Genomic DNA, 11849 nt, shown 5'->3' with positions numbered 1-11849 from the left:
TAGTAAGGACTCTGCAAAAGTTAGCCACTGCCATTTGCCTTCATTTCAAGAGCAGCAGCTTCTTGTGTCTATTGCTATCCCCCTTCTAATGTGTCATTAAATACTGAATAAAAAGGATCTCTTATGTGGTGTGTCTAGCCCTGGGGAGACAGGGACTATCGCTCCTCTCATTCTGAATGCTGTACTTCTATTAATACATCCTGGTTGCTAAGGTTTCTACTCTAAGGTTATTTTATCCTACAAACTTGAAACATTGCCTGTCTCCTCAAGCAGAGGAATTTCTAACTGCTATTTTGCAAAACTCCAATTCTTTTTTTTTTTTTTTAGTTCATGTCCTTTATTAAAGCTTTTGATACACGTTATGAAACAGTTCTCCAGTGTACTAGTTTATATTTCTACCCGCACTAGCTAGACTTTCCCATTTCCACACATGCTGGTTAACAGTGGCGTACTTATTTATTTATTTTAAACTTTGTTAACTTTGTTTTTATTTTGTTTCACTTTAAAGTTATTGAATATTTTGATATCTAAGATTTATTTATACATTTATTTATATTTTTTGCTTCAGCTGTTTGCATATGCATTTTAATCATCTACCCATTTTCCTTTTGTTGTGCTTATTTTTTACGTTAAATTTTTAAGCTTTTAATTTTATATTGGAGTACAGCCAGTTAACAATGCTATGATAGTTTCAGGTGGACAGCAGAGCAGCTCAGTCGTACATATGCATGTATCCATTCTCCCTCAAACTCCCTTCAAAATCCCCAGTTCCTGATGAAAAACGGGCCTTTTCAATTACCAGGGTATTTTATTATTTTTTTGGCCACACTCTATGGTGTGCAGGATCTTCGTTCCCTGACCAAGGATCAAACCTGCACCTCCTTGCAGTGGAAGCTCAGAATCTTAACCACTGGACCACCAGCAAAGTCCTCAATTACCAGTGCATTCTAAAAGGAAGATGGTAAGGGATGATCCTGTAGATACTTTTAACCAAAATAGAATGGTGCAAAGTTAAACCATGGAGACATTTACCCATAACAGACAAATATCCTGCGTCTATTATCAATGTTTCGGCAAATACTGTTTTCTTCCAGATATGTAAATTTTGTGTTTACTATGGTAGCATAAGCAGGTGGGTGCAAGAGCACCCGGTCCATTATGCACTACCATGAAAGTACCATGAAAGTCCATAAACATGCAGCCTCCTTCTCCAGGACATTTATTAAATCTGCTCCAATTAGTTGCTTGTTCGATGCTTAGGTGGTTACAGCAACTGCTGCTCAACAGAAACTGTGAGAAAAGATCAGAGAAATGTCAACAGTTGACAATCTAACAAGAGGCCATTGTCCCCACTGGAAACTCAAGGGGAAGGACTTGGGTGCATATAAATAGCCTTTGGAATGAAGTACCTTGATCAACTGCTGAGGATATCCTGACAACAGGGACAGGTCTGGATTGACAAGAAGCAGCGAGGACACTGCTAAAATGCCACTCAAACACAGGGTTGAAAGCATCTAGCACACTCAGACCTGAGGTTGATTGTGTTGGGATTCCATTGCCATAATTATTTGTAACCAGTAAGTGGCTCACAGGCTACCTAGAATAGGCTGCTTGTTCTCTCCCCAAGGGTCCTAACCTAGTGAGAGTCAGTGGACTCCTTTGACCATCAATGGAGTTCTAGTCTGTTTGCCCAGAAAAAGAATCCTAGGATGTATAAATACCTAGGATTTCACACATAATCTCTGGGGCTTCATAGATGCCCCAGAAGCTCCAAGGGTCCTGGATTAAGAAATCCTGCTTTAGGGGCTTCCCTGGTGGCTCAGATGGTAAAGAAACCCTGCTTTGTGCTCTTTTTTTTTCCTTTAAATCCTTTACTCCCAGCAGTGAACTGATACTTTTTTCTTTTCAGAATGGATGTCTACTGGTCTACCCTACATTTCCAGAGTCTAGCCTTCCTTCAAGCCCAGTTCTTGTTCATACTCTAGTGCTCTGAACTTTTAGGGCACTTGCAGTTGGTAACAACTCAGTATCCAGTTATATCTAGGACGTCCTGAGTCTATCACTCACACAGCATTGAGATATTCATCCAGTCAACACATATTTAATGAGTGCCTACTATGCTCCAGGCAATGTTTGCAGACGATGATTATATTATATTAACAGCAGGATCACATAACACAACTTGCCAACTTCCCCACTAGACTATGTGTCCTCAGTGGCAAGGACCAGATCTCCTACCTTGCCACATCTTTTTCTCTCTCCTTATTTCCACTCATCAGCAAAGGCTCTGTTCCAATGTCCTCTCTCCTGGGCTGGGTTAGGAAATCTTCTTGAGTACTCTCTGGCATCCTGTGATTACCACGTTAAAACTTCTCGGCATAATTTTGAAGTCATCTGTTTCCATGCCTGTCTCTCCCACTGTGTTTTCATCCAGGGCAGGGTCTTATATCCAGTAGCCTGGAGCCTAGAAATGGTGAAACTCAGTAAATATTTGTTGAATATCTGAGCTTTCACTCACCTCCAGGCCTTCGGAACATGCTGTTCTCTCTATCTGAAATATTCTTCCTCCTTTATTGTTTGCAGATTCTTATCAGCTTAAACATCGCTTCCTCAGGAAAGCTTTTTTTTTTTCATTCCTAGGTGAAGTTAGGTCCCCTCACAAAATGCTCTCCCTAAGACTTTGAACATCTTCCTTGTTTAATATTTATATTCCTTGTTAGAATATCAGCTTCATCAGGGCAGGGGTCATGGCTATCTTATTTTTCTAAGAAAAGTGAAAGTGTTAGTTGCTCAATTGTGTCCAAATCTTTGTGACCCCATGGACTGTAGCCTGCCAGGTTCCTCTGCTCATAGAATTCTCTAGGCAAGAATACTAGAGTGGGTCGCCATTCCCTTTTCCAGGAGATCTTCCTGACCCAGGGATTGAACCCATGTCTCCTGCATGGCAGGCAGATTCTTTACTTTCTGAGCCACCAGGAAAGAACCAAGACATTGTATGGTCCTTTACTATTCAAAGAGTGGTTCAGAGACCAACAGCACTGGCATTCCCTGGGAGCTTGCTAGAGATGTATAGTCTCAAGCTTTACCCCAGACCCATGAAATCAGAATCCCCAGGTGATTTCCATACACATTAAGGCTTGAAAAGCTGTAGTCTATTCCAAATACACTCAATAAATATGTACCAAATGAATAACAAGCATTGAACTGAACAAAATGGAACCAATTCAGCCTTGCTACTGCTGTTGTCTAGCACAAAGCCTGGCTCAAATTAGGCACTCAGCAGGTGTTTGAGGCACAAATACTGTCTTCTATTCATCCATCTTCACTGTGTTTTCTTCAACTGGCTTATAAGCCGAAAGTTGGGGTCCAGGGTCCTATTTTGACCCTTTTTCTTTTTTTTAAGTTGTGAAAGTTTATCGAGAGATAGTTAACAGCAAATTTCCAACATAAGGACAGCATGCTTGGTTTCAGTCTGTCTTTGTTTAAATTGTGGTTGTCCCTTCACATGCTTCTGGCATCTTAATGGGCTCTAGACTTGGTAGAATCTCCTCCTTGACATTAGGACCACCTTTGGGCTTATCCACAGTCTTCAACAGAGCCAGTTCCTATTGATCAGCTTCCATAACAGGCCCTTGAGCAGGTGCCCCTTCATCTTTACTGTCCTGAGCAGGTATAATATCCTATCTCTCAGTTGGTGGTTTCCCTCGTTGAGATTGTTTATCACTGGGCTGCTGAGCAACCAGAGGTCCAACTGGCTGGAAGACTGTCCATCATTTCCATGCAGAATTGGATCTTGTGTTTACATGCCCACTCATATTTTCCAACTTACTCCCCGGCCATATTGCTATGAGGATCTACTGGCTGAGTTTCATTCAATAAGGAAGAATCAGGATGGCAGGAACATGACCTCCCTGGCATAACTATTGTTGGCCTTTTTTTCTTATCTCTGTATCTTCTAGTTCTCCATATGCATAGAGAGTAGTCAATAAAGACTTGAAGCTAGCCTGATACTTCAAGGTTAAGTAATACATCATCCACTGGATTGGATTCAAGCTAGCTATTTTGAAGGGCGGGATACATGTAAAGTGATTGGGGACATTTCTAGTTGTTTGACACCCTTGAGCCTGAAGAGTTGTGCTTTTAGTCTTATTCCTCATCTCCATATGGAACATCCCATGTACGGTAACAAAATGGAGAGGCCATAGCAATGAGAACTTTGGTTTCTGGCGTTGACTGTTTTCACAGGACACTGTTTGGTTTGAAGAGGCCTAATAATGCCACTTGGGGAAGTGGCATCAGCAGTAAGGAATCCACCTGCAATGCAAGACTCAGGTTCAATCCCTGAGTCAGGAAGATCCCCTGGAGGAGGGTATGGCAACCCACTTCTTGCCTGGAGAATCCCATGGACAGAGGAGCCTGGTGGGCTAGAGTTCATAGGGTTCAAAGAGACACAACTGAAGCGACTCACCGTGCATACATGCACAATGACGCCACTTACACAAGCAAAAACGGTGAAACAGATCCTTCTGAGTAGTATGTTTTAGTATAACTGTCTCTTCCAGATTTTCTCCAGTAAAAAAACATGTGCCTTTTGGCATTTGGTCTTAGTATTAGGACAACTTACAAACTATGGGCAAAGGCTTTGTATCACTTCAATTGCTCAGTCGTGTCCAACTCTTTACGACCCCATGAACCCCAGCACGCCAGGCCTCCCTGTCCATCACCAACTCCCGGAGTTTACCCAAACTTATGTCCATTGAGGTGATGCCATCCAACCATCTCATCTTCTGTCGTCCCTTTATCCTCCTGCCTTCAATCTTTACCAACATCAGGGTCTTTTCAAATGAGTCAGCTCTTCGCATCAGGTGGCCAAAATATTGGAATTTCAGCTTCAACATCAGTCCTTCCAATGAATGTTCAGGACTGATTTCCTTTAGGATGGACTGGTTGGATCTCCTTGCAGTCCAAGGGACTCTCAAGAGTCTTCTCCAACACCACAATTCAAAAGCATCAATTCTTCGGCACTCAGCTTTCTTTATAGTCCAACTCTCACATCCATATATGACTACTGGAAAAACCATAGCCTTGACTAGATGGACCTTTGTTGACAAAGTAATATCTCTGCTTTTTAATATGCTGTCTAGGTTGATCATAACTTTCCTTCCAAAGAGTAAGCGTCTTTTAATTTCATGGCTGCAGTCCCCATCTGCAGTGATTTTGGAGCCCCAAAAAATAAAGTCAGACACTGTTTCCCCATCTATTTGCCATGAAGTGATGGGACCAGATGCCATGATCTTCGTTTTCTGAATGTTGAGCTTCAAGCCAACTTTTTCACTCTCCTCTTTTACTTTCATCAACAGGCTGTTTAGTTCTTCTTCACTTTCTGCCATAAGGGTGGTGTCATCTGCATATCTGAGGTTATTGATATTTCTCCCAGCAATCTTGATTCCAGCTTGTGCTTCTTCCAGCCCAGCATTTCTCATGATGTACTCTGCATATAAGTTAAATAAGCAGGGTGACAATATACAGCCTTGATGTACTCCTTTCCCGATTTGGAACCAGTCTGTTGTTTCATGTCTACTTCTAACTGTTACTTCCTGACCTGCATACAGGTTTCTCAAGAGGCAGGTCAGGTGATCTGGCATTCCCATCTCTTTCAGAATTTTCCACAGTTTATTGTGATCCTCACAGTCAAAGGATTTGGCATAGTCAATAAAGAAGAAATAGATTTTTTTTTGGAACTCTCTTGCTTTTTTGATGATCCAGCAAATGTAGGCAATTTGATCTCTAGTTCCTCTGCCTTTTCTAAAACAAGCTTGAACATCTGGAAGTTCACAGTTCATGTATTGCTGAAGCCTGACTTGGAGAATTTTGAGCATCACTTTACTTAGCATATGAGGTGAGTGCAATTGTGCGGTAGTTTGAGCATTCTTTGGCATTGCCATTCTTTTGGATTGGAATGAAAACTGACCTTTTCCAGTCCTGTGGCCACTGCTGAGTTTTCCAAATTTGCTTTGTAGAAACAGGCATATTGATACATAAGATTAGGCTATTTTTTTAAATTAGATGAAAATAAAACTTGTATTTAAACATTATATTAATGCATCTAGTAATACTCTTGATGTTTCAGGAGAAGACTGCCCTGAATTCAACTCAGATACTTCTTGAGAACCTCTTAAGTTTGGTGGTACAAATTCAATCTTTGATCTTGAGGAGTTCTAATCTAGAGAGTAGATTGGGTCCTGAATTTTTTAAAAAATATTTATTTATTTATTTGGCCATGTCGGGTTGCTGCACGTGGGGTCTTCATTGTCACATGCAGAATCTTTCCCTGTGGCTCACAAACTCTCTACTCATGGTGCGTGGGCTCAGTAGTTGTGGTGCGTGGCCTTAAATGCTCTGTGGCAAGTGGGATCTTAGTTCTCTGCCTAGGGGTCAAACCTGCATCCCCTGCATGCAAGGCAGGTTCTTAACCACTGGACCACCAGGGAAGTTCTCTGAATTTTTTAAGAAGTCTATTTACTAGGCTGTCAGATCTAAGAGACTATGGCTAGAATTTACATTTGCTCAGTGCTGTGGGACTTTAAAAGGAAGAATTGGAACTCCGGAATCCTGGAGCCTTTTACCCTTAAATTGTAGATCACAAACTTTCCCAATGAGTTTAAAGATTATCCCAAGATGGAGAGTCACCATGAAATGACTGGGCATCAAAAGCCATGGAAGTCTCTCCGACTCTTCCCCTGCCTGCTCTGTGAGAGTTTCCACCATCTCAACTCCTTCCAGATAAACCTGGACATTTTCAAGGGTGTTCTCACATGTACTCTACCTCTTGGTTCTTGGCTACTCAGTGACGGACACCATTTTGGTTCTATCCTTCTCTAGTTTTTTGCAATGAATCTTTCATGACAAAACTGGTGCCCTGGGTGACCAAAGACACTCTAGTTGCAGGTCATGAAGAGCCCACCCAGCTGCTGGTGCCAGCTGGTGTGTATGGCCATGCCTCTGTCAGCACCTCCACTGATTTCTAATGCTGCCACCCACTCTGTCTGCGGATATGGTCAACACCTTTCCTCTCCTTCCCTGGCTGTGGCCAAAAGGCTCTAAAACAAAACCAGAGCACACACCTGGATCCAGTTAGCCATCTGCTCAGGAGCCAAGTAAACAAGGAATTTCTGAGTCACAGCCTTTCTACTCCCCACTTCATGTCTTGTGCTTGCTACCTCATCAGCCAGGAGAGGCTTGATGTGAGAAGCTCGATCTTTGTTACAGACATTCCCATTTTGCTCTCATTTACCGCCCTCCTGGGGGGAACCAATTTAACTCCAAATAAATTAAGGGACTCTATTGTGTAAGTGTGTTTGTAATAAGGCATATGCCTATGCTCCCCACACCTCCAAAATTAGCCCAGAGAAACACTCCCTTTCTCCCTGCAGTCAGCTCTGTCTGCCAAGGAGGAGCGCATTTCCTGAGGCTGTTTGTCCTAGACCTTCCCCTTCCCAGTGGGGGCCTGGGCTGCCTCGTTTTATTGTCTGCCTTAGAAAGAACAGTCTGGTTTGGTCAAGAGGTTAAGAATCTCAGCCTTGTACACAGCACATCAAGCAGTTAGGAGCACAGGCTTTGATAGCCAGTTCTGACACTGCTGTTTCCTAGTCACTCTGACTGTTCCCTTATCTGTAAAATGGGGAGATCCTTGTGACAGACGGGAACACTAAGTGAGGTTGCATAGACAGTGTTTGGCTTTGAATCACAATAATCACTCTATTATTGGTCGCTACTAATAAAAACTAAAATAGCTAAGTGGTTTCCTTTTAATAGTAAGACATGCAACAGTAGTGTTTTGACATGTCTTCCTGTCTCCAGCTTATTCTCTACAGTTCGTTTTCACTCAGCTGCTAGATTCATCTCCCCAGAACATCGTGATCATGTTATTACTCCATGTGAAAATATCGGATGGCTTCCCATTCCTTACAAAGAAAGTTCGGAGTCTTTCTCTTTGTGCTCAAGGCGCTTTGATCTGGCCCCAACAAATGTTACCTCCTTTTCTCCACTACTCCTCTTCACACGTCCTCCACTCCAATTAAAATAAGCCAACATTCCTTAGGCACACCCACACCCTGCACACTGTCCTTTTTATCTGGAATCCAGATTGTATCTCTTCTTTGTCCCTAGCTCAAGTGCCACTGCCTCCACCAAGCTTTTCCCAGCCCACAGTAAACCCCATAACTCTTTATGGGCTTTGGGGCACTTATCTTTTGTCACCACATAAGTATCTTCGTAAACTTTGTGCTCCAAATTTATACATACATCTACCATATCAGATGATTAATGATTATATCTGCCTGATTCATCTCCATCTTCCTAAGCCAAGGTTTCTCAATCTTGCTGCTATTATTTTGGGCCAAATAACTCTGCTGTGGTGGGATGTCATCTGTACGGTAGGCTGTTTAGCAGCAACTGTGGCCTCCAGTCACTAGAGGCCAATAGCATCTCCCCACCCCCGGTATGACAACCAAAATTGTCTCCAGACATTGCCTTTGTCTCCTGGAGGGCTAAATCACCCCTAGTTTCAAACCACTGCCCCTGACCAAGCTTGGAGGTCTGAATATGGATGTGTGTGTGTGTGCTAAGTCATTTTAGTCACGTATGACTCTCTGCAACCCTATGGACTGTAGCCCACCAGGCTCCTCTGTCCATGGGATTCTCCAGGCAAGAATACTGCAGTAGGTTGCTGTGTCTTCCTCCAGGGATGCTCCTGACTCATCTCCTACGTCTCCTACATTGGAGGGCAGGTTCTTTACCACTTGTGCTACCTGGGAAGCTCCTCTGAATATGGATGCTGCTGCTAAGTCACTTCAGTCGTGTCCGACCCTGTGCAACCCCAGAGACAGCAGCCCACCAGGCTCCCCTGTCCCTGGTATTCTCCAGGCAAGAACACTGGAGTGGGTCTGAATATGGATAGTTCTCAGTAAATGCTTATGAAAGAAAAAAAGGCGTTTGGCTTATGTCCTTTTAAATTTAAACAGTAGTGGAATGTACGATTAATGCCATTATTTCAGTAATTGGAAATAAAAGTATAGAGTCCCCATGAGAACTAAGAACTAAGAGACAAAGATTTGAATATCACTAGCATTGAATCAGTCAATAGGTATCTATTGTGTAACCATGTTTATGGAGTGTGGAGTCGTAAAGAAACTGCCTGCCAATGCAGGAGACATAAGAGACATGGGTTTGATCCCTGGGTTGGGAAGATCCCCTGGAGGAGGGCATGGCAACACACTCCAGTATTTTTGTCTGCAGAGTCCCATAGACAGAGGAGCCTGGGGGGCTGCAGTCCATGGGGTCACAAAGAGTCAGACACGATGGAAGTGACTCAGCACACACACTAGTGGAGTCAGGTAGGAGTTGGGCTCCAGTACTGGCCTCACCAGTACAAGCTGTCATGTAGGCGAGCACCTTAGTGTCTATAAACTTCAGTTCCCTCATTCTGTAAAATGGGCATAATAATTGTAACCCATATGTGGTCGTTATGAGGATAAATTAGATAATGCACTTAAAGTGGTTAGCAGAGAGTCTAGAATGTAGTTAGCACTTAATAATACCTCAAAGCTATTATTAATGCTGTGATTATTACTGTAATAATGATTCATGTCTAATTCTTTAGGAGGTCATAACAGTATTATTTATTTCCATTTTATAGATGGCTTGTGGTTGGAATCTGGATCTTCTCATCTCCAACTTTCACTACATCATCATTTATCTGATACAATGCAAACAGAATCACATTTACAGGAAGAATAATTTTTTTTAAAAAAATTGGAAACTGAGTGCAAACTGCCTACAGCAAAAATTCTTTTTCAATTGGTAAATATCATCTTCATCCATAACTATCATTGGGAAATTCAATAACTGCTTATTAAGCACTTTGGATAAGTACATGTGCTAGATATTGGATATAAGACACCTGTGTTGCTAAAACACAGCACCTGCCTGTTTGTAGCTTACAAACCCGCAGGCTCAAAGATTCCATCCTTTAGGCTTAAAAAAAAAAATGAATTCGTAAGTTTAGCAGCCAGTTGGCACCATTTCCAGGCAGCGTTTGATTTTTGGAGTAAAGCAGCAGGAGCAGCTGCCTCAGTCTCTTGCAGAAGCTGAGAGAGAAGCTCAGGGACAGGACAACAGGTAGGTGGGGAGCGAACTTCCGCCTGCGACAGTCAATCAGCTCAGTGTATCTGTCAGGCCATTCCACCGTCCAGCAGAACAAATCTCTTGCCTTAGAAAACAGAGAGAAGGTCAGGAAATTTTAGCCCCAAACCAGTTCTATCACCCACAAAGTGGATAACTGGGGGGCAAAACAAAACAACAACAGCAACAAAACCCCTCTTCAAACCTCTATTTACTCATCTGCAAATTAAGGGCATCAGAGGATATGAGTGGTTCTTAATTAGTGTTACCCACATTGGAGGTGGAACGCTGGAATAGTGTAGATAGTGCAGTAGCTTTTTTCAGCAATTACTGGCCATTAGCAAAATGCCTGACGGCTCTATAAATATACCTGGAGGGAAAAAGCGTTTGTAATCACGTTAGATCTCTGATGTTTAACCGTGTGTATTATCCAGTGGGTTAGATTCATTTGTTCGTTCATTCATTCATTAAGCAGTTGAGCACAGTGGCTGTATGCTGGTCCTGGACTCGGACCAGACACTGCCCTTGTCCTCAGAAACATTTTACGCGTGAAATCAATCATAGGTTATAGGGGAGGCATGAAGCCTTTTCTCCTCCCTAAGTACGAATCCCTGAGCTGGATCTGACATGCCGCTGTGGATCCGGTGATGGCGATCCCTACTTCCCGACTCCTTACCGTCAGCTCCTTAGAGCCCGTTCCTATTGGCTGGGAAATTCTCCAGCAGTTGTCCGAGTCCCCCCACCTTGGGTTTCCGTGGCGGCAGAGGGATCTGCTTCGAGTGCCCTCAGATTCCTGTAGGTGGAGCCAAACCCCCTGGCTGAGACGCCGGGCTTGCTCCCTCCGCAGGCCCCGGTGGGCGGGCGGGCGCTTCTGAAGCTACCTCCTTCCCTCTCTCTCCTCTCTTGTGCGGTCCCCTCCACATCCCCACCAACCGAGTGGGTCGGAAGGAAAATCGTGCCAAACTTGGAGACGGCTGCCAGGTTTCTCTCAAGTCTTGGCTTAACAAAGGAAAGCAAATTACAAAAATGGAAATTTTCAAACCAGCGTTCAGTGGTATTCAGATCGACGTTTGGGTAGCACGCAGGCACAGACCGCATTCGTGCTATTTTGTGATTAAAATGATACGGAAAATACCTCCTTGCTGGGGTTTTCTTCTTCCAAAACGACTTCTTTCCCTTTGCGAATTTCCCCTTTCTTCGGGGAGCGGCAGCCCCCTGACCACTCTAGAACTGCTAACATCTGTTGAAATCTTGCCTCCCCTGACTTTTTTTTTTTTCCTCTAAAGAGTTGAACTTTAAAAAATGCCTGCACTTCGCACTCTGGAGAAATCCAGATAAAGAAGTTTCTAGGCACTTTCCCAGGGAGTCCTGCGTTTTGTATAAGGAACTCCGAGTTCTGTGACAGAGCATGAATCGTCTTTCCATTTCACCTCCATGCGGGAAGGATACCTGAATACGAATCTTGCCAGAGACACATGCTACCTTATTCTCCTCTCCGCTTGAATGGTGTGCTCTGTCTCATCCTTTAAAAAATGGTTTTAAAATGGCCATTGAGTCGGGTTTTCAGTGATTTTACAGTGAAGTTAAAAATAAATAGAGGGAAAAAAAAAAAAAAAAAAGCCTGATCATGTCCTCCTTGCTAATTTTTGCAGTTGCTAGACAGGCCC

The 11849-nt window shown here is 43.1% G+C and overlaps 2 long non-coding RNA genes and 1 pseudogene across 2 annotated transcripts; all 3 read right to left on the bottom strand.

Annotated features, from left to right (window-relative positions):
• Positions 1-310: 310 nt before the first annotated feature.
• LOC147375490 (uncharacterized) lies at positions 311-2464 on the bottom strand. The gene is made up of 2 exons (XR_015161555.1): positions 2239-2464; positions 311-1290 (listed from the first exon to the last, which is right to left on the bottom strand). It is a non-coding gene; the product is annotated as an uncharacterized LOC147375490 (long non-coding RNA).
• Positions 2465-3482: 1018 nt separating this feature from the next.
• LOC147375489 (P antigen family member 5-like) lies at positions 3483-3930 on the bottom strand (annotated as a pseudogene).
• A 5726-nt stretch (positions 3931-9656) lies between these two features.
• Positions 9657-11381, bottom strand: LOC147375488 (uncharacterized). The gene is made up of 2 exons (XR_015161554.1): positions 10859-11381; positions 9657-10270 (listed from the first exon to the last, which is right to left on the bottom strand). It is a non-coding gene; the product is annotated as an uncharacterized LOC147375488 (long non-coding RNA).
• Between the last annotated feature and the right edge of the window lie 468 nt (positions 11382-11849).

This window comes from Bos grunniens, chromosome 3, assembly GCF_055505025.1.
Source record: "Bos grunniens cultivar Pamir isolate PY7600 chromosome 3, Bosgru_T2T1.0, whole genome shotgun sequence".
NCBI classification, from domain to species: Eukaryota; Metazoa; Chordata; class Mammalia; order Artiodactyla; family Bovidae; genus Bos; species Bos grunniens.
The sequence above is the reverse complement of the archived record's forward strand: the minus strand, read 5'-3'. Positions and strand labels throughout refer to the sequence as shown.